Source organism: Passer domesticus, unplaced genomic scaffold (genome assembly GCF_036417665.1).
Source record: "Passer domesticus isolate bPasDom1 unplaced genomic scaffold, bPasDom1.hap1 HAP1_SCAFFOLD_79, whole genome shotgun sequence".
NCBI lineage: Eukaryota > Metazoa > Chordata > Aves > Passeriformes > Passeridae > Passer > Passer domesticus.
In genome coordinates this window covers 248,848-270,474 of record NW_026990177.1, presented here as the reverse complement: position 1 = coordinate 270,474, position 21,627 = coordinate 248,848, and the positions used below count along the sequence as shown (strand labels likewise).

General features: G+C 52.1%; 1 long non-coding RNA gene across 1 annotated transcript; it reads right to left on the bottom strand.

Annotated features, from left to right (window-relative positions):
- Positions 1-1,428: 1,428 nt before the first annotated feature.
- Positions 1,429-3,995, bottom strand: LOC135293123 (uncharacterized). Its single transcript, XR_010355255.1, has 3 exons — positions 3,489-3,995; positions 2,887-2,924; positions 1,429-1,513 (listed from the first exon to the last, which is right to left on the bottom strand). It is a non-coding gene; the product is annotated as an uncharacterized LOC135293123 (long non-coding RNA).
- Between the last annotated feature and the right edge of the window lie 17,632 nt (positions 3,996-21,627).

The following is a 21,627-nucleotide window of genomic DNA, read 5'->3' as shown; positions in this document are numbered from 1 at the left end:
CCTCTGCCAGCTGCTCTGAAAGGCCTCGCAGGTCCCGCTCCGTGGCTGCCAGTCGGGCTTCCAGGGCAGCGTTCTCCTGTGCCAGCACCGCCTTCTCTCTGCACACCTGGGACAGGGTGTGCCCTTGGCGGGAGAACTCCTGCAGCAGCTTCTCCAGACCCCTGTGGGCTGGCCGCTGCCAGCGGAAAACCTGGCAGTGGGGGGGCACCATTTTTCAAGAGGAACAACAACAACAACAACACAGCCTCGGTCTCAGCTTGCTGCCAGAAGCAGCATTTGGGGGGATCTTGCTAGGACAAATCCCTCTCCCACAAGTGCTGCCTAGGAACAAGGTGAGCGTACCTTTGGCACAGCCAGAGAAACCGCTTCCTTCAGCAGATCCCTCTGAGGCTGCCATTCCTCCGCTGTCGCTGCCGCCACTTCAGACGCCCTCTCCAGTGAGGAGTGGCGCCTTCTCTCAAATGCAGCCAACTCCTTCCACCTACAGCAAGCAGACAGACAAACAAGCCTTTAATTGCAACACAGTCTCCTTGCAAACCAGGACTGCATACCATGTCCCACACAAGGCAGTCTCAGGGGCTTCCAACAGCCCTCTACTTCCACCTCAAGAGAATGCTGCAATTCCCTCCCTAGACCAGCATTCTCTTTGTCTTTTGTGCAGGTGAAAGAGTCACCACTGAGGAAGTCAAACAAGCTTCCAGAAGCCACAGAACACTTCCAGAAAGCTCAGGTACTCTCAGCGTAACAGCTTCCTGCCTGCTAGCTCTTACACTCCTTTCTGATTACAGTGGATACTGGACTTGCAAAAGTTCTTCTATGGCTAAGACATGCTTGCTAAGTCGAGATGAGTACTGCCACAATTACTCTTGCTTTCACTAGTGAAACAAGGAAAGAGCCTGCAAGCCACAGCTTGGGGAGGAGGTGGGGACGATTTTCCAATCCAGTTATCAAAGGATGGTTAGGCTGGCAGAGATCCCAGGAAGCCTCTAGCCCAGTCTTCAGTTCCAAGCACTTGGGGTCAGCATCTGGACAGGCTGCTCAAGGCCCCATCCAGCTGGGGTTCTGAATTTCCAGGGGTGCAATCTACACAAGCTCTCTGAGACACTTGTTCTGCTGCATGACTGCCTTTGCAGGTCAATGCTCTGCTGTCCTTAAGCCCAGCCTGACCCTCCCTTGCTTTTACTCTGGTCTAGTTAGGAATGCTTTTTGTCAAGGTTTAAGGAGTGAGTCCCAGGAGGCAGCTGTGCTCTAGGTTGCTCAGCAGCCAGACGTGCCCTGGGCTGCCTCCCCCCGTCTTTGCTGAGCAAGTCCAACAAGGAGAAAGCCAAATTTGTTCTTTGACACTGGGCTTCCTAAAGCCCAGCAATGCCCACCCCTGCTCAGAGAAAGCGAGAAAGCTCAACACACACCTGAACTCCTGGGCGCCGTGCACTCCATCCGTGCTCTCCTGCCGCTCCGCCTTTCCTGCCTGGGCCCAGGAGTCCTGACTGGCAAGATCCTCTCCTAGCGGGACCTGCAAGGAATAGGCAGGGAAAAAGCACAAACAAGCAATCAGGAGCAGGGAAGTTGGCTCCTGAGAGCTGCTAGAAGCAGCAAGCAGCAGCCCTCCTGAAGACAAAAGCTGTTGTGTGGGGCTGTTTATGTGGTGTTGATGTGGTGTTTATGTCCCAACTAACCCTGGAGTTGCTCTGGGAGTGTCTGAATAGAAGCAGGGAACATTTCCCTGCTCAGCTCTGCTCAACTGGCTTCCCCTCAGGATTTCAGACCTTCAAGAGCAGCCAAGAGGAACTGCATTCCAGCCCTTCACAGACAGATTTTGTCTCTGCCATGCAGAGCTGCTCAGGAGTCTTTTCAACACACTTGGGTCATGTCAAAGTTAAGGGGGCAGTTGAAGCAGTGCCTGTAGCTACCTAGATAGGCGTGGAGAGGGGTGGGTCCCTGCAGGCAACAGCGGCTCCTCGGCACCCCACAAGGCTGGGAACTGCACCTGGGGACCTCTCTCTGCTGACAGCAAGGAGCCTGCATAGACTCTGTGCACAAAGGAGCTGACTTCCACACCAGTAGCACTAAAGGACATCATGCTACCGCTTCTCTGACACCAAGGGAAGTTCACAGTCCCTGTGAGAATGCCAGGAAAATGATGCCTGCATGTCAATTTTCAGATGCCATTTCTCATGGGTCAGTGGCTGGGCTGAAGTGCGAGGTCATGGCAGGACTCCAGCCCACAGCGTCCTCAGCCTCAAAGGGCAAGGGCTGCCTGCTCAGAAACTTGCAGCTCTGCACTGCCCCAAAGCTTTGCACTCAACCAACCAAAGCTGCCACTGATTGCTGTAGGATGCTCAGGCCCTGGACTGACAACACCTGGAGGTTTGTTGTCCTTTGTGTCCCCTTTAGCCTCTGGAGGAAGAGAGCAAGCCAGAGGAGGTTCTGCTGCTGCTGTGGTGCTCTGCAGACAGGCAGCAGTGTGAGGGACAGGGAGTCACCTGTCATTTAGAGCCTGATTTCTCCTGAGCTCTATCCTCAGCTCTCCTAAGCACAAGTCATGAATTTGGATAAAAGTGAGATGCTCAGGCATTAAAACTCAATTAAAAAGGGCTGATAAGTCTAATGTTTAAACAGGATTGTGCATGCCTCTGCAGGAGATATTCCAGGCTGGCTACAATCAGCATGCAGCCTCCTGCCTGCAAAGATTGACTTCCATTAGTTAAAACCTCTTCAGTTGAAAAGGAGGAAAGGGATGGAATCCTTCTGGTAGTGTTCATGCAGACGCTGATGTGGACTTTCTTTCAGCCTGCCAGGCTGGCACTGTACTGCAACAGGCCAAGCCCACAGCTTTCTCCACACTCCTCAGACACCAGGAATGTCAAGGGTGCCCGTCCCACTCACCGAAGCGCGCGCTGGACTCCTTCCACCTCTGAGGCGAGCTGCCAGGGGCAAGGGAAAACGAACCAGGTGCTGTTAGAAAACTGTTTGTGCTGAGGAATCCCACAGAACAAGCCCACCCAAGCAGAGAGCATTTTTCTTTTTGTAAATTGCATGCAGCATGTGCCATGTGGTTGCTGTAAACAATTCCCTACAAAACCTTCCACCAAACCCCTCCCAGCACTTGCAGTTCTGTTGGGACACAGCACAGGCCCAGCTCCAGGCTTCAGGAGCACACACAAAGTGCTCGGCAGTTTGCCCTGCAGCGCAGAGCCAATGGCTCTTGGAGCACACAGAGGAGGTCCAGTTAGACAGGCACATCCTTTAAGGATGGAATGCAAGCAAAAGATGCTTTTCCTCAGTTCTGGAGAGACCTGCACAGTTTTTGGGAGGATGCCTACAAGGCTCTCCCAGTCTGCATTTTGGAGATTCCTACACTCTGCTAGGCAAGAGACACCCCCTTCTCCAGCTGAAGCTCTTGACAGGAGCTTTACCAAACACATGGCATCTTTATGCCATTTTAGCTCCAACGTGCAGCCCCAAAGGAAAAAACAACTTCTATTTACCAGCCAAATGCAGAAAAGCTTTCCGAGAAGCCGCCAATGAAAAGGCGCTGCTGACTGCTCTACGGACTCGCTCCATCCTTTGAGCAGGGCTGCTCGAGTCCGTAGGCCAGGAAACACAAATGGAAAAAAACCCCACTTGCACAAGTCCTGAGACTGTGCAAGTAAAAAAGGGGTAAAACAGGACACTTGCACAAGTCCCGGGACTGTGCAAATGAAAAGGGGAAAAAAAGGACACACACAAGTCCTGAGACTGTGCAAGTAAAAAGGGGAAAAACAGGACACTTGCACAAGTCCTGAGACTGTGCAAGTAAAAAGGGTAAAAACAGGACACTTGCACAAGTCCTGAGACTGTGCAAGTAAAAAGGTGAAAAACAGGACACTTGCACAAGTCCAAGGACTGTGCAAGAAAATACAGAGAAAAAGGAACACTGGCCGTAATCTGAGAACAGCTCAGACGAGGTGATCCTCCTGCAAGGAGCACGCCAAGAGCTGCTCTGCACGCTGAGGCCTTGCAGGCACCAGGAAAACCTCCTGGTGACAACGCTGTGACGTGGCAGCCCTCTGCTGACATCACAATAGCAGCTGCTCTGGCTTGCTCTGTGAGTTCATGCATGGCAACCAAACCTCCTCTACAGCTAATGCAACAGAAAAGCCCAGAAAGTTCTCCTCTGCCCCAAAGCAGCACAAAACCCCCTTGCAGTCCATAACCCACAGCTCAAAGGATCCCAGAGTAACACACAACAGGCACCAAGCCCATTCACCCTGTATGCCAAGCTGAACACTCAGAAAGAGCCAGCATGTGAGGAAGCCAAAGGCAATGTGCCCTTTTGCCCAGCAGTGCTTCTGACTAAAACCAAGAACATTTGTTTAAATGCTGTGGATGAAATTGTGCTTTGCTAATATCCTGGAGAGTTCCCTCAGCTGGAATGCCTGTCATTCCCACTCATTTGCTGCATGGCTAACATCAACCAGCAAACTGTAGGGCTTGCTGAAGGAAGAATGACACCTAAGTGGGGGGAAAAAGCCAAGTAACCAACCTGCTGCACACACAGCACACTGCTGCTGCACAATTACAGCACCTCAAAGAAGCCTTTGGGGCCTGTGCCTCACTTCTGGCAGCTTCCCTGCAGTATGCATCTGGCAGTCACGGGGATCTGACTCCAATGGACACACAGAAAGAAGGAAAAGAACCTTAAATCCCAATGTGGGACAATGTAGAAGCTGGTGGGGGGAGGAAAACCACCAAAATGGGCAAGTCCCACCTAAAAGAGAATTATGAGGCAGAGTCCAAATAGCTCAGCTGGTGGGCACACCTTAGCAAGGCAGGCTCAGGAAAACAGAGCAACCACAAGCTTTCCAAAGTTCAGAAGCTTCCTTCCCCCTCCTCTCCTCTGCCCTTGAAAACAATTTTTTTTCCCCCTCCTAAAAATACCTTCTTGAGCACGAACAGAAAGTGCCTGGAAAAACCACCAGGTCCCAGTTAAAAACTAAAAAGAATGGAGAAAGATCTGGGCTTTTGCTGTTTGCCTGCTCTTGCAGCCATGGTAGCATTTTGGAAGGGCTCTACACAAGTCGAGGTGTTTCCCAGCCCCAGGACCACCTCTGGCATGAGCCCAGCAAGTGGAGTGGAGAGAGCAGCTGGTCAGACACCACATGTGACAGCTGGGAGGTTGCATATTGTCCTGATGCAAATTCCCTCTGCGTGTCACACGGAAAGTCAGGACAATTTTCAAGAAATGTCTGATTAGATGAGGAATGCCTGTGGATCTACAGACCCCACATTTGTGCCTTACTGGTGTCATAATCCTGAAGCTTTAAGATGTTTCTGGGTGACCCTAATTTCCTCCAGGCTAGAGATCAGGGAATAGTTTCAAACATGCACTGCTTGCAAAACAGTCCCCAGAGCCAGGCATACCGTTTTCTGCCCACCATTCACAAAACACTGCTGTTTCCTCAAAGGAAAACTACAGAAAGCTCCAACAGCCTGCCCCCAGCCCAAGAGTGTTGCCACGTTCTCTTCATAGAGAAAAGCAAGACACAATTCTTCCCAGGAATATTTCTGGGTTTCACATTTTCTGAACATCAGAGAAGGAGAAAATTCTTATGACTGTGTTGTGCCAAAGGAGAGTGCAGTATGGAGATTGTTTACCCAAAGTGAGGATGTTTTGTTCCCTTGGCCTATCAGGGCCACGAGAATGTGTGTGTCGGGACTGCCACGAGACAGACACGAGAGAATCAGAGCGGATGCAGTTCTGTGCAGCTGTGAGCAAGGGTGAGTGTGGGGCAGATTCAGTTTAGATGCAATGTATATAGTATGGTATAAGAAAGTAATTATTTAGGCTTCTGATAAGGTGGAGTCAGATGCATCATTCTCTCTCCCTCTCCACAATGTCACAGTCACCTTGATTTTCCATACAAGAGTTTCCAACTGATTTTTTCCTCTACTTTCTTTATCCTGTGTCTCAGCAAAAGTGGCTTCTGCCAGCACAATGAAGTGGACACAGACCATTCGTTCACATGCAACAGCACGGGTTGGTGCTCCAGCCTGAGAGCTGGAACTCAGCAATTGGGCAATCGTGCTTTGAGATGCAACAGCAGCCAGAGAACGAGTCTGGGGGTGACAGCTTGGGGACAAGGCTGGCCCAGCAATGGCATGGCACACAAGCTGTGCAGGAGGCACCGTCAGCATGACAGCCCTAAGAATGCCACAAAACCCACACAGTTTTACACATTTATGGGATGCTGGTTGCTCTGCATGTATGTCTGTACTGCTGCCTTTATAACCTTTTGGAAATGGTCAGAGCTAGCAGGATTCACCCCCACCAGGAGCTGATGCAGCCTGGCAACCTGCTGACTTACAGAGGCTTCTGGCTTTCCAGGTGAAGCCAAGGCAAGCCCTGCTGCTGCTGCTGCTGCTGTGGCAGAAAGCCCCGTCTGGGCAGGGATGGCACCACTGTGCCACGGGCTGTTTCTCCTTCCAGAGCTGGGTGCTGCTTTTGAGCCACTGATGACGGCTGGCGGCAGAAGGAAGGGGCCTTTTCCCGCACCAGCACTCATGGACGCACCAGGGCCACCTTCAGGGGAGACGTTCGGCCCCACAGAGTAAAGCAGAGGGCCACAGCTGGAAACGCTTCCTTTGGAGCCTTCCTCTCTCTGGAAAGAAGGGAGCCGAGGGCCAGGACGAGCAGCAGGGCCCGACCCCGGCCCGGGCCTGCAGGGAGGGGCGGCTGCCGCTGGGCGGCGCCATGGGCAGGGAGCGCGCCTGCGCGGGGCGGGCGGGGCCGGGCAGCCGCCAGGGGGCGCCCGGGGCGGGGCGGGGCCCTGTGTGAGGGGGGAGAGCCTCGGGCAGTGCGGAGCCACAAACGGGACTGTCCGTGCGGCACGCACAGCGCCAGGGACAGGGACAGCGCCGGGCACAGCACAGCTTCAGCGCAGCCTGGCCAGGAAGGGAATGCTCCCACGGAGTGCAGGAGTCAGGTGGTTGGATTCCCAGTCCTGTGCTGAGCTGGCAGGGCAGAGAGCCTCCGCAAGCACCGCTGCCTCCTCTCCAGGCTTCCTGCACTTCCTTTGCTGACAGGGTCCCATCAGCCAGGCTGGGGGCAGGCTCAGCTGATGTTACAAAGTGCAAAGATTTTTACAAGGATTTCTTCAAATCCCAAATACATGTTTTCTTGAGCTAAGAGGCTTTGGCTCTTTTGATTCCGGTACACTGTGAGCACCCTTGCTCACAGTGTACCCCCAATTTTACCCTGTCTGTTTCAATGCAGCAATATTGTCTGCAGAACTCGGGAAGGTCCTGCTTTGGCTGTAGCAGAGCAGTTTCCCCAGCCTTTCAAGTACACCCAAGCTCTTGGTTGGAACTTGTTCACTGCTATGTCCAGTCCTGTTGGTCTGGAGATCGCCACTGCTCGCTGTAAGTCCTGTAGAGTTTTGCTGAGAGAAATGAGGTAATTATTCAAATCAACCTCTCCTTATATGTGTGTGTTTCCTGAAGTGTGTGGTACTTGGTAGGGTCAACCATACAGCAGCTTACAGGGCCAGATTTTGCTGGTGCCCCATGTCTGAATCCTGATTCAAAGCAGAGCCATGGGTAAGGCTTGGAACCATGTCAAGGAGATTTCCTGACGTATTCTACCCAAGTTCAATTGGATTGTGTAATTCATTCTCTCTCCTTTGCCACTAGCTTGGGGCCTGTAAGGAGCATGAAGATCCCAAGCTATTCCCAAGGCTTTCCTAACCTCTTGTACCCCTTCTGCAAGAAAGTGGGAACCTCTATCTATGACATTCCCAAAGGTACCCCAAATCTAGGTATTATTTGATTCAACAGTATTTTAGCCACTTCCCTAGATTGGTTGGTATGACAAGGGAAGTCTTCTGGCCACCCAGAAAAGGTATCCACCAGATGTAGGAGGGATTGATACCCCCATTTTCTGAGAAATTCAATGAAATCCATCAGGCATTATTCCCTTGGAACATCTCCAGATTTTATGGCTCTTAGCACTACATTGCAAGCTGTGCTACAGTTGTCTCTTTTACAAACTATACACTTTTGGAGTCTTGATTGTACAATCTGAGCCATTTCAGACCCAATTACAGATTTTTGCAAATGTTTCAAGAGTTTTTCAATACTCCAATGAGTAGCTTTGTGTTTGCAATCCATTTTTTCGCAGAGGAGTGATTCTGGGACTACTCTTTGCCCAGCTGGGATAAGTGCCTAGCCTTGTGGATCAAATCACGCTTCTACAGTTTCACTTAATTGACAGTCCCTAGCATTATACTCTGTTTTTTCTACTGGGAGAGGTATCTCTGGCAAGGGTATTAAAGATAAAGCTTTGTTTTCTAACATGTCTTTTTCTGCAGCCTCGTTGGCTAAATGTTTCCCCAATTCAAATTTGGTCCTATCCACTTGGTGTGCTCTGCACTGCCTGATGGCAACTTCCTCTGGTTTCTGGATACTTTCAAGTGTGTCCAAGATTTCTTTTCCATTTTTGATTGATGTGCCTTGAGAGGTCAAAAGGTCCCTTTCTTTCCAGAAATCCCATGTACCCGTAGCACTCCAAAAGTGTATAATGAATCAGTTCAAATGTTAACTCATTTTGCTCTACTCAGTTCCAAAGCTCGGGTGACTGAAATTAGTTCTACCTTCTGGGCTGGAACATCAGAGGGGAGTGTCCCCGATTGGATTACCTCGGGCTGTGGAGTCACTGTGTATCCAGATGTTTGGATAGGAAGATTGAGGGCATGGTCCTGTGAGAGAGCAGCTGCTCCTGCTGCCCGCTCTGCCTTTGGCATCTGATATGCTGCAGGTGTGGCAGCTGCAGCAGGATTTCCTGTGGAAGAGGCAGCACTGCTGCCATGGCCCTCGACTGCAGGGGCCCTTGGCTGTGCCCCCAGCACAGGAGTGTCACCCACGGGGGGCACAAGGGGAAGGGGAAGGGCATTAGGAGGGAGAGAAACCAGTGTCTAGGGAGTGTGTGAGGGAAATACCAATTGATTTCCTTTTCCTTGAGTAAAGAGTTGCAAGAGCCCTGCTAGAGCTGCTGGTGGCTTGGCCTCTTGCAGGGCTGGGGAGAGCCCTGGGGCCAGGGCCCCTCCTCTTTTTGGGACACCAGGTCTAGCTGGGCAAACAGCCCCTGTTCCAGCCAGGAGCAGAGGTGCTGTGCCTTCTGCCCTGGGCAGAGGGACCTGCCACTGTCACCAGCTCTTCCCACAGCTCGTCCTGATGCTGGGCCTGCCCTGAAGGGATGGGCACAGGAGGGGAGTGGCTGTGAAACCCAGGGCGGGGCTTTCACATTGCCTGCTCTCAGTGAGTGTCTGGAAATGACAGTTTTCCATCTTCTGCCAACCAAGGCTGCCAGTGTTTCTGTGTTTGTATTGATGAGAAGGGTAGAGTGTGGGTTTGTGGTTTCATGGAGAGCAAAGCAGTCTGAATTCAATTGATTTCAATTTTTTCTTTCTTGGTATTTTGTCTGTGAAAAGTCTGAAAATCAAGGACATCTTTCTGGAATCCACTGTCTGTGACCTCAATACTGGCTGAGTGACCCTTCAGGACCTTGACCTGACTAAGCGAGTGCATGAACTCTTTTAGCTCTTTTTAGAGGGAGAAAATAAACCAAACCCAAACCTGTTTGTTGAATCTTTGGAAAATCTGACTTATCCAAGAAAGTATAATTTGGAACATACAGATTTTCTGTTCATAATTCATTCAGGTGCCTGTGAAGCCAGACCAGCAATGCCCTCTTCAAAGATTCAACACAGCTGATTGACATCAAGTCGCTTGAAATTTTGGCCTCAACTTTCAGTGATATTTTGAATATGACAATTCCCGTTTCAAGGAGGAGCAGAATGCATGTGCACAGTTCCATTATGGTTTGTTTTTTTTTTTTTCAACACACAGATTCTCTCATTTCCCCTTCTGTAGCCTTAAGCATTAAAATCAACCATCTGCTTTGGAAATGCAGCTGAAATGTAGCTCTTTCTGCTGTTTTGCTTAACTTTTTTTTAGGGGCTGAAAATATTCAGTTGTAATTTGCTTTACATTCTTTGTATTATTTGCCACTGTGGCATTGGAAAAATTCACAGGAGTTTCTCCCATCTTGGATTTTAAAATATTTTAAAATATTATTATAAAGACGATTTGGCAATATTTAATTTTTGCTGCTTGTGTAACTTTATTAAATCTGTGCTTTAAAACAGGTGTCACCTAGCAGGCTTTCAGTTCAATGACAGCAGTTGCTTTTCAGCAGGCTGATTTTCCTGTAGGACTAGCCAAGGAAAGTACCTTAGGAAACTGAGTTTTCCACATTGTTGCAGTGTAGGAATGGTATTCCCTAGTTGAGTGCTCACACTGATACCCCTCAGAGCACGTGCCCCTCACTGACTTCCCCACCACTTTCCCTGTGGCAGGATGGAGAGAAGAGCACAAATAGGTAAAGATCACGGGTTGAGATAAGAACAATTTACTAGAAAGAGCAGTGAAAAAAGAACACAAACGGTAATAACAACACTAAAAGGAGAGTGTACCAGAGGCAAACGAGTCACACGTGATCGTTCTCCACGCAGAACTTGGCACAGCCCGTGACTTGCTGACACGATCCGTCCTAAGGACGTGATTCGTGGAGGTTCTTTTTTCACTGATCTCAGGGTGCAAAAATTGACACGACAAGGGGATTTGCAGTAAAATCAAAATACATGTACTTTTATTAAATAGCCATAGCAAAGATGTGTTAGAGAAAGGGGGAAAGAAGAAAGGGAAAAGAATAAGGAAAAGAAAAAGAAGAGAGAGAGAGGGCAAGGAGGTATATAGCTACCAGACGTGCGGATGACAAAGTCCCTCGAAGTCCGGTCGACGAAGAGGCCTGTCGTCTTCACGTCAGGGGAGATCTCAAAGGTATCAGTCAGGTCTAACCTTTTTTATAGTCCTTTTGAAAAGGGGGAAGGGGACCCATTTCAAAATAGTCTATTGATAAAGGGTACAAGGAGTCCATCAGTAGTCCATCAGGAGCAGGCGTTGTCAGCAGCAGATGTCGTAGGCAGGAACCATTGTCTTCTCGGTCCAGTGGTCGCTTGCAAAACTTGCTCCGGTCCCCACACACGCCTTCCTTCACCCTACGGTGGGGATTTCAGTCTTAGTCCTTTTGGCAAAAGAGGGGAGCTTTTCCATGTAGGGGTCGCACGTCTCAGTCCTTGAGGGGAGAACCTTCTCCCATCTCAGTCCATCTGTCATGGTGGTTGATGTACGGTGAGTGGAGGGTCCTTTTGTGGCGACCTCCAGGAAGGTCATTCCAGAGAGAAAGTCCAGCCAAGTCAGAAGGGTGGAGAAATTCCAGCACTAGCGTTGCTAGGTGATGCAGGCGAAGGAGAGCACACTGCCCCTTCTTGGGTGCAGTGTTCCATGAGTTGAGCAAACACACCCGTAGGCAATAATCTGGCTTGGTGGACCAGACAGACCTGGATTTTCAGAACAGGATCTTTCCCTTTCTCCGGTGGTCTTGGCTTTCATGACAATCGAGAGGCAAAAAATGAGGGAAGTTTCGGACAGACTCTCACACATAGCAACAGGGGGCCGGTGATGTTTTCCTTGGAAACTGACCATAGCAACAGGGAGCTAGGGATGGTTGCCATGGATACTGACCATAGCAACAGTATGCTGGTGATGTCTGCCATGAAAGCTGACCACAGCAACGAGGGGCTGGGGATGGTTGTCATGGAAACCGACCATAGCAACAAGAGGCTGGGTATGGTTGCCATGAAAACTGACCATAGCAACAAGGGGCTGGAGACGTTTTCCTTGGAAACTGACCATGCCAACAGGGGGTTGGGGATGGCTGCCGTGGAAACTGACAATAGCAACAGGGGGCTGGAGATGTTTTCCTTGGAAACTGACCATAGCAACAGGGGGCTGGTGATGGTTGCCATGGAAACTGATCATAGCAACGGGGAGCTGGGGATGGTTGCCATGGAAACCTGACATAGCAACGGGAGGCTGGGGATGGTTGCCATGGAAACTGACCACAGCAACAAGGGGCTGGGGATGGTTGCCACGGAAACACACCATAGCAACAGGGGGCTGGGGATGGTTGCCACGGAAACTGACCACAGCAACAAGGGGCTGGTGATGGTTGCCATGGAAACTGACCATAGCAACGGGAGCTGGGGATGGTTGCCATGGAAACTGACAATAGCAAGAGGGGGCTGGTGATGGTTGCCATGGAAGCTGACCATAGCAATAATGGTCTGGGGACGGCTTCCATGGAAACAGACCATAGCAACAAGGTGCTGGGGATGGTTGCCATGGAAAGCGACCATGGCAACCGGGGGCTGGGGATGGTTGCTATGGAAACTGACCATAGCAACAGTGGGCTGGTGATGGTTGCCATAGTAATTGACCATAGCAACAGGGGATGGGGATGGCTGCAATGGATACCGACCATCGCAACAGGGGGCTGGGGGTTGTTGCTATGGAAATTGATCATAGCCACTGGGGGGTGTTGATGGTTGCCATGGAAACTGACCATAGAAACAGGGGGCCGGGAATGGTTGCCATGGAAACCGACCATGGCAATGGGGAGCTGGGGATGGTTGCCATGAAAACTGACCATAGCAACGGGGAGCTTGGGATGCTTGCCATGGAAACCGACCATACCAATGCGGGGCTAGGGATGGTTGCCATGGAAACTGACCATAGGAACAAGGGGCTGGGGATGGCTGCCATGGAAACACACCATAGCAACAGGGGGCTGGGGATGGTTGCCATGGAAACCGATCATAGCAACAGGGGACTGGGGATGGCTGCTATGAAATCTGGCCATAGCAACAGGGGGCTGGTGATGTTTTCCTTGGAAACTGATCATAGCAGCAGAGAGCTAGGGATGGTTGCCATGGAAACAGGCCGTAGTAACTGCGGGGTTTTGATGGTTGCCATGGACACTGACCATAGCAACAGGGGGTCTGAGGATGATTATCATGGAAACCGACCATACCGACGGGGGTCTGGGGATGGTTGCTATCTAAACGGACCATAGCAACGGTGGGCAAATTGTGGTCGCCATGGAAACCGACCATAGCAACATGGGGCTGGTGATGGCTGCCATGGAAACCGACCATAGCAACGGGGGCAAATGATGGTTGCCATGGAAGCTGACCATAGCAACAGGGGGTTGGTGATGGTTGTCTTCGAAACTGACCATAGCAACTGGGGGCTGGGGATGGCTGCTATGGAAACTGATCATAGCAACAGGGGGCTGGAGATGTTTTCCTTGGAAACTGACCATAGGAAGAAGGGGCTGGTGATGGTTGCCACGGAAACTGACCACAGCAACAAGGGGCTGGGTCTGGTTGCCATGGAAACTAACTATAGCAACGGGAGCTCGGGATGGTTGAAATAGAAACTGAAAATAGCAAGAGGGGGCTGGTGATGGTTGCCATGGAAACTGACCATAGCAATAGTGGGCTGGGGTTGGCTTCTATGGAAACTGACCATAGCAACAAGGTGCGGGGGATGGTTGCCATGGAAAGTGACCATGGCAACCGGGGGCTGGGGATGGTTGCTATGGAAACTGACCATAGCAACAGTGGGCTGCGGATGGTTGCCATGGAAACTGACAATATCAACAGGGGGCTGGTGATGGTTGCCATGGAAACCGATCATAGCAACAGGAGGCTGGTGATGGTAGCCATGGAAACTGACCATAGGAACAGGGGGCTGGTGATGGCTGCCATGGAAGCTGGCCACAGCAACAGTGGGCTGGGGATGGTTGCCATGGAGATTTACCATAGCAACGGGGTCCTAGTGGTGGTTGCCATGGAAACTGACCATAGGAACAGGGGGCTGGGGATGGTTGCCATGGAAACCGACCATAGAAACAAGGGGCTGGGGATGGCTGCCATGGAAACTGACCATAGCAACGGGGAGCTGGGGATGGTAGCCAAGGAGACAGACCATAGCAACAGTTGGCTGGTGATGTCTGCCATGGAAACCGACCATAGCAACGCGGGGCTGGGGATGGTTCCCATGAAAACTGACCATAGCAACAGGGAGGTCGGGATGGTTGCTATGGAAACTGATCATAGCAACAGGTGTCTAGTGATGATTGCCGTGGAAACTGACCATAGCAACATGGGGCTGGCGATGGTTGCCATGGAACCTGACAGAGCAACAAGAGGCTGGGGTTGGTTGCCATGAAAACTGACCATTGCAACAGGGGTCTGGTGACGTTTTCCTTGGAAACTGACCATAGCAAGAGGGGGCTGGAGATGGCTGCCATGGAAACCGACAATAGTAACGGGTGGCTGGTGATCGTAGCCATAGAAACTGACCATAGCAACATGGGGCTGGGGATGGTTGCCATGGAAACTGACCATAGCAACAGTGGGCTGGTGATGTCTGCAATGAAAACTGACCATTGCAACGGGGGGCTGGAGGCGGTTGTCATGGAAAACGACCATAGCAAGAGGGGGCTGGGGTTGGTTGCCATGGAAACAGGCCGTAGGAAGTGCGGGGTGTTGATGGTTGCCATGGAAACTCACCATAGCAACAGGGGGTCTGAGGATGGTTATCATGGAAACCGACCATAGCAACGATGGGCAAATAATGGTCGCCATGGAAACCAACAATAGGAACGAGAGGCTGGGGATGGTTGCCATGGAAACTGACCGTAGCAACATGGGGCTGGTGATGGTTGCAATGGAAACCGACCATAGCAAAGGGAGCTGGTGATGGTTGCCATGGAAACTGACCATAGCAACTGGCGGGCTCGTGATAGTTGCGATGGAAACTGACCATAGCAACAGGGGGGTGGGGATGGTTGCTATGGAAACGGACCATAGCAACAGGTGTCTGGTGATGATTGCCGTGGGAACTGACCATAGCAACATGGGGCTGGGGATGGCTGCCAGGGAAACCGACCATAGCACCAGTGGGCTGGTGATGTTTGCCATGGAATGTGACCATAGCAACAGGGGGCTGGGGAAAGTGTCCATGGAAACTGACCATAGCAACAGTGGGCTGGTGATAGTTGCTATGGAAACTGACCATAGCAACAGGGGTCTGGGGGTCGCTGCCATGGATACTGACCACAGCAACGGGGGTCTGGTGATGGTTGCCATGGAAACCGACCATTGCAACAGGGTGCTGGGGATGGCTGCCGTGGAAACTGACCATAGCAACAGGGGTCTGGTGACGTTTTGCCTGGAAACTGACCATGCCAACAGGGGGCTGGGGATGGCTGCCATGGAAACTGATGATAGCAACGGGGCGCTAGGGATGCTTGCCATGGAAACCGACCATACCAACGCGGGGCTAGGGATGGTTGCCATGGAAACTGACCATAGCAACATGGGGCTGGTGATGGCTGTAATGGAAAACTACCATAGTAGTGGGGGGCTGGGGATGGTTGCCATGGAACCTGACAGAGCAACAAGAGGCTGGTGATGGTTGCAATGAAAACTGACCATAGCAACAGGGGTCTGGTGACGTTTTCCTTGGAAACCGACCATAGCAACAGGGGACTGGGGATGGCTGCCATGAGAACTGAACATAGAAACAGGGGGTGGTGATGTTTTCCTTGGAAACTGACCGTAGCAAGAGGGGGCTGGAGATGGCTGCCATGGAAACCGACCATAGTAACGGGGGGCTGGTGATGGTAGCCATAGGAACTGACCATAGCAACAAGGGGCTGGGGATGGTTGCCATGGAAACCGACCATAGCAACAGTGGGCTGGTGATGTCTGCCATGAAAACTGACTATTGCAACGGGGGGCTGGGGGCGGTTGTCAGGGAAACCGACCATAGCAAGGGGGGGCTGGGGATGGTGTCCATGGAAACAGGCCGTAGCAACTGCGGGGTGTTGATGGTTGCCATGGAAACTGACCATAGCAACAGGGGGTCTGAGGATGGTTATCATGGAAACTGACCATAGCAACGAGGGGCTGGGGATGGTTAGTATGGAAACGGACCATAACAACGATGGGCAAATTATGGTCGCCATGGAAACCGACCATAGGAACGAGGGGCTGGGGATGGTTGCCATGGAAACTGACCATAGCAACAGGGGGCTGGGGATGGCTGCCATGGATACCGACCATAGAAACAGGGGGCTGGTGATGGTTGCCATGGAAACTGATCATAGCAACAGTGGGCTGGGGATGGCTGCCATGGAAACAGATCATAGCAACAAGGGGCGGGGGATGGTTGCCATGGAAAGTGACGATAGCAACAGTGGGCTGGGGATGGTTGCCATGGAAACTGACCATAGCAACATGGGGCTGGTGATGGCTGCCATGAAAACTGACAATAGCAATGGGGTGCTGGGGATGGTTGCCATGGAAACTGACCATAGCAACAGGGGGCTGGTAATAATTGCCGTGGAAGCTGACCACAGCAAGAGTGGGCTGGGGGTAGTTGCCATGTAAATTGATCATAGCAACTGGGGGGTGTTGATGGTTGCCATGGAAACGGACCTTATCAACAGGGGGCTGGTGATGGTTGCCGTGGAAACTAATCATAGCAACGCGGGGCTGGGGACGGTTGCCATGGAAACTAATCATAGCAACAGGGGGCTGGGGACGGCTGCCATGGATACCGACCATAGAAACAGGGGGCTGGTGATAGTTGCCATGGAAACTGATCATAGCAACAGTGGGCTGGGGATGGCTGCCATGGAAACTGATCATAGCAACAAGGGGCGGGGGATGGTTGCCATGGAAACTGACCATAGCAACAAGGGGCTGGGGACGGTTGCCATGGAAACCGACCATAGCAATAGGGGGCTGGTCATGGTTGCCATGGAAACCGACCACAGCAACGAGAGGCTGGGGATGGTTGGTATGGAAACTATCCAAAGCAGGAAGGGGCTGATGATGGTAGCCATGGAAACCGACAATAGCAACGGGGGGTGGCGATGGTAGCCATGGAAACGGACCATCGCAACCGGGGGCTGGGGACAGTTGCCATGGAAACCGACCATTGAAACGGGAGCTGGGGATGGTTGTCATGGAAACTGACCATAGCAACAGGGGGCTGGGGATGGCTGCCATGGATACCGACCATAGAAACAGGGGGCTGGTGATAGTTGCCATGGAAACTGATCATAGCAACAGTGGGCTGGGGATGGCTGCCATGGAAACTGATCATAGCAACAAGGGGCGGGGGATGGTTGCCATGGAAAGTGACGATAGCAACAGTGGGCTGCGGATGGTTACCATGGAAACTGACCATAGCAACTGGCGGGCTGGTGATGATTGCCATGGAAACTTACCATCGCAACATGGGGTTGGGGATGATTGCTAAGGAAACTGACCATAGCAACAGGTGTCTGGTGATGATTGCCGTGGAAACTGACCATAGCAACATGGGGCTGGTGATGGCTGCCATGGAAACCGAGCATAGCAACAGGGGGCTGGTGATGTTTTCCTTGGAAACTGACCATAGCAAGAGGGGGCTGGGGATGGTTGCCATGGAAACTGACCATAGCAGCTGGCGGGCTGGTGATGATTGCCATGGAAAGTGACCATAGCAACAGGGGGCTGGTGATCTTTTCCTTGGAAAATGACCATAGCAATAGGGGGCTGGTGATGGTTGCCATGGAAACTGACCATAGGAACAAGGGGCTGGGAATGGTTGCCATGGAAAGTGACTATGGCAACTGGGGGCTGGGGATGGTTGCCATGGAAACTGACCATAGCAACGGGGGGCTGGTGATGGTTGCCATGGAACCTGGCATAGTAACAAGGGGCTGGGGATGGTTGCCATGGAAACTGGCCATTGCAACAGGGGGCTGGTAATAATTGCCGTGGAAGCTGACCACAGCAAGAGTGGGCTGGGGGTAGTTGCCATGTAAATTGATCATAGCAACTGGGGGGTGTTGATGGTTGGCATGGAAACGGACCATCGAAACAGGGGGCTGGTGATGGTAGCCGTGGAAAGTGACCATAGCAACGCCGGGCTGGGGATGGTTGCCATGGAAACTAATCATAGCAACAGGGGGCGGACGGTTGTTGCCATGGAACCCGACCATAGCAACGGAGTGCTGGGGATGGTTGGTATGGAAACTATCCAAAGCAAGAAGGGGCTGATGATGGTAGCCATGGAAACCGACAATAGCAACGGGGGGTGGCGATGGTTACCATGGAAACGGACCATCGCAACAGGGGGCTGGGGACGGTTGCCATGGAATCCGACCATAGGAACAAGGGGCTGGGGATGGTTGCCATGGAAACTGACCATAGCAACAGGGGGCTGGGGGTCGCTGCCATGGATACTGACCACAGCAACTGGGGTCTGGTGATGGTTGCCATGGAAACCGACCTTTGCAACAGGGCGCTGGGGATGGCTGCCGTAGAAACTGACCATAGCAACAAGGCGGCTGGGGATGGTTGCCACGGAACCTGACATAGTAACAAGGGGCTGGGGATGGTTGCCATGGAAACTGGCCATAGCAACTGGGGGCTAGTGATAATTGCCGTGCAAACTGACCATGGCAAGAGTGGGCTGGGGTTGTTGCCATGGAAATTGATCACAGCAACTGGGGGGTGTTGATGGTTGCCCTGGAAACCGACCATATACACAGGCAGCTGGGGATGGTTGCCATGGACACTGACCATAGCAACAGGGGGCTGGTGATGGTTGCCATGGAAATGGACCATAGCAAGAAGGGTTTGGTGATGGTAGCCATGGAAACGGACCATAGCTACAGGGGGCTGGCGATGGCTGCCATGGAAACTGACCAACGCAACTGGGGGGTGTTGATGGTTGCCATGGAAACTGACCATAGCAACAGTGGGCTGGGGATGGCTGCCATGGAAATAGACCATAGCAACTGCGGGGTGTAGATGGTTGCCGTGGAAATTGACCATAGCAACAGGGGGCTGACGGTTGTTGCCATGGAAACCGACCATAGCAACGGAGGGCTGGAGACGTTTTCCTTGGAAACTGACCATAGCAATAGGGAGCTAGGGATGGTTGCCGTGGATACTGACCACAGCAACAGTGGGCTAAGGATGGTTGCCATGGAAACCTACCATAGCAACGAGATGCTGGGGATGGTTGGCATGGAAACTATCCATAGCAAGAAAGGGCTGGTGATGGTAGCCATGGAAACCGAACATCGAAACGGAAGCTGGGGATGGTTGCCATGGAAACTGACCATAGCAACAGGGGGTTGGGGATGGCTGCCATGGATACCGACCATAGAAACAGGGGGCTGTTGAAAGTTGCCATGGAAACTAACCATAGCAACAGTAGGCTGGGGATGGCTGCCATGGAAACTGATCATAGCAACAGGGTGCTGGGGATGGTTGCCATGGAAACTGAGCATAGCAACTGGCGGGCTGGTGATGATTGCCATGGAAACTGACCATAGCAACAGGGGGGTGGGGATGATTGCTATGGAAACTGACCATAGCAACAGGTGTCTGGTGATGATTGCCGTGAAAACTGACCATAGCAACATGGGGCTGGGGATGGCTGACATGGAAACCGAGCATAGCAACAAGGGGCTGGTGATCTTTTCCTTGGAAACTGACCATAGCAATAGGGGGCTGGGGATGGTTGCCATGGAAACTGACCATAGGAACAAGGGGCTGGGAATGGTTGCCATGGAAAGTGACTATGGCAACTGGGGGCTGGGGATGGTTGCCATGGAAACTGACCATAGCAACGGGGGGCTGGTAATGGTTACCATGGAACCTGGCATAGTAACAAGGGGCTGGGGATGGTTGCCATGGAAACTGGCCATAGCAAGAGGGGGCTGATAAAAATTGCCGTGGAAGCTGACCACAGCAAGAGTGGGCTGGGGGTAGTTGCCATGTAAATTGATCATAGCAACTGGGGGGTGTTGATGGTTGGCATGGAAACGGACCATATCAACAGGGGGCTGGTGGTGGTTGCCGTGGAAACTAATCATAGCAATAGGCGGCTGGGGATGGTTGCCATGGAAACTGACCATAGCAAGAGGGGCCTAGTGATGTTTTCCTTGGGAACTGACCATAGAAACACGGGGCTGGGGATGGTTGCCATGGAAACTGACCATAGCAACAGTGGGCTGGTGATATTTCCCATCAAAACTGACATTAGCAATGGGGTGCTGGGGATGGTTGCCCTGGAAACTGACCATAGCAACAGGGGGCTGGTGATGGTTGCTATGACAACTGACCATAGCAACGGGGTGCTGGGGATGGTTGCCACGGATACTGACCATAGCAACAGTATGGCGGTGATGTCTGCCATGAAAGCTGACCATAGCAACGGCGGGCTGGGGATGGTTGTCATGGAAACCGACCATAGCAACAAGAGGCTGGGGATGGTTGCCATGAAAACAGACCATAGCAACAGGGGGCTGGAGACCTTTTCCTTGGAAACTGACGATAGGAACAGGGGGCTGGTGATGGTAAGCACCGAAACCGACAAGAACAACAGGGGGCTGGGGATGATTGCCATGGAAACTGGCCATAGCAAAGGGGGGCTGTGGATCTCTGCCAAGGAAACTGACCATAGGAACAAGGGGCTTTTGATGGCGGCCATGGAAACTGACCATAGCAACAGTGGGCTGAGGATGGTTGCCATGGAGATTTACCATAGCAACGGGGTACTAATGGTGGTCGACGTGGAAACTGACCATAGCAACGGGGAGCTGGGGATGGTTGCCATGGAAACTGACCAGAGCATCAGTGGTCTGGTGATGGCTGCCGTGGAAACTGACCATAGCAACGGGGGGCTGGGGATGGCTGCCATGGAAACTGAACATAGCAACAGTGGGCTGGGGATGATTGCCATGGAGATTTACCGTAGCAACGGGGTACTAATTGTGGTCGTTGTAAAAACTGACCATAGGAACGGGGGGCTGGGGATGGTTGCCATGGAAACCGACCACAGAAACAAGGGGCTGGGGATGGCTGCGATGGAAACTGACCATAGCAACGGGGGGCTGGGGATGGTTGCCATGGAAACTGACCATAGCAACAGGGGGCTGGTGATGGTTGCTATGAAAACTGACCATAGGAACGGGGGGCTGGGGATGGTTGCCATGCAAACTGACAATAGCAACAGGGGGCTGGTGGTGGTTGCTATAAAAACTGTCCATTGCAACAGGGGATTCGAAATGTTTTCCTTGGAAACTGACCATAGCAAGACGGGGCTGGTGATGTTTTCCTTGGAAACCGACCATAGCAACGGGGGGCTGGGGATGGTTGCCATGGAAACTGACCATAGTAACTAGAGGCTGGGGATGGCTGCCATGGAAACTAAGCATAGCAACGGAGGGCTGGGGATGGTTGCCATGGAAACTCACCATACCAACATTGGGCTGCGGATGGTTACCATGGAAACTGACCATAGACACGGGGGGCTGGTGATGGTTGCCATGGAAACCGACCATTGCAAGAGGGCAATGGGGATGGCTGCCGTGGAAACTGACCATAGCAACAGGGGGCTAGCAATGGTTGCCATGGAACCTGACATAGCAACAAGAGGCTGGGGATGGTTGCCATGAAATCTGACCATAGCAACAGGGGTCTGGTGACGTTTTCCTTGGAAACCGAGCATAGCAACAGGGGGCTGGTGATGGCTGCCACGGAAACTGACCATAGCAACTGGGGGCTGGTGATGGCTGCCCTGGAATCCGACCATTGCAACAGGGGGCTG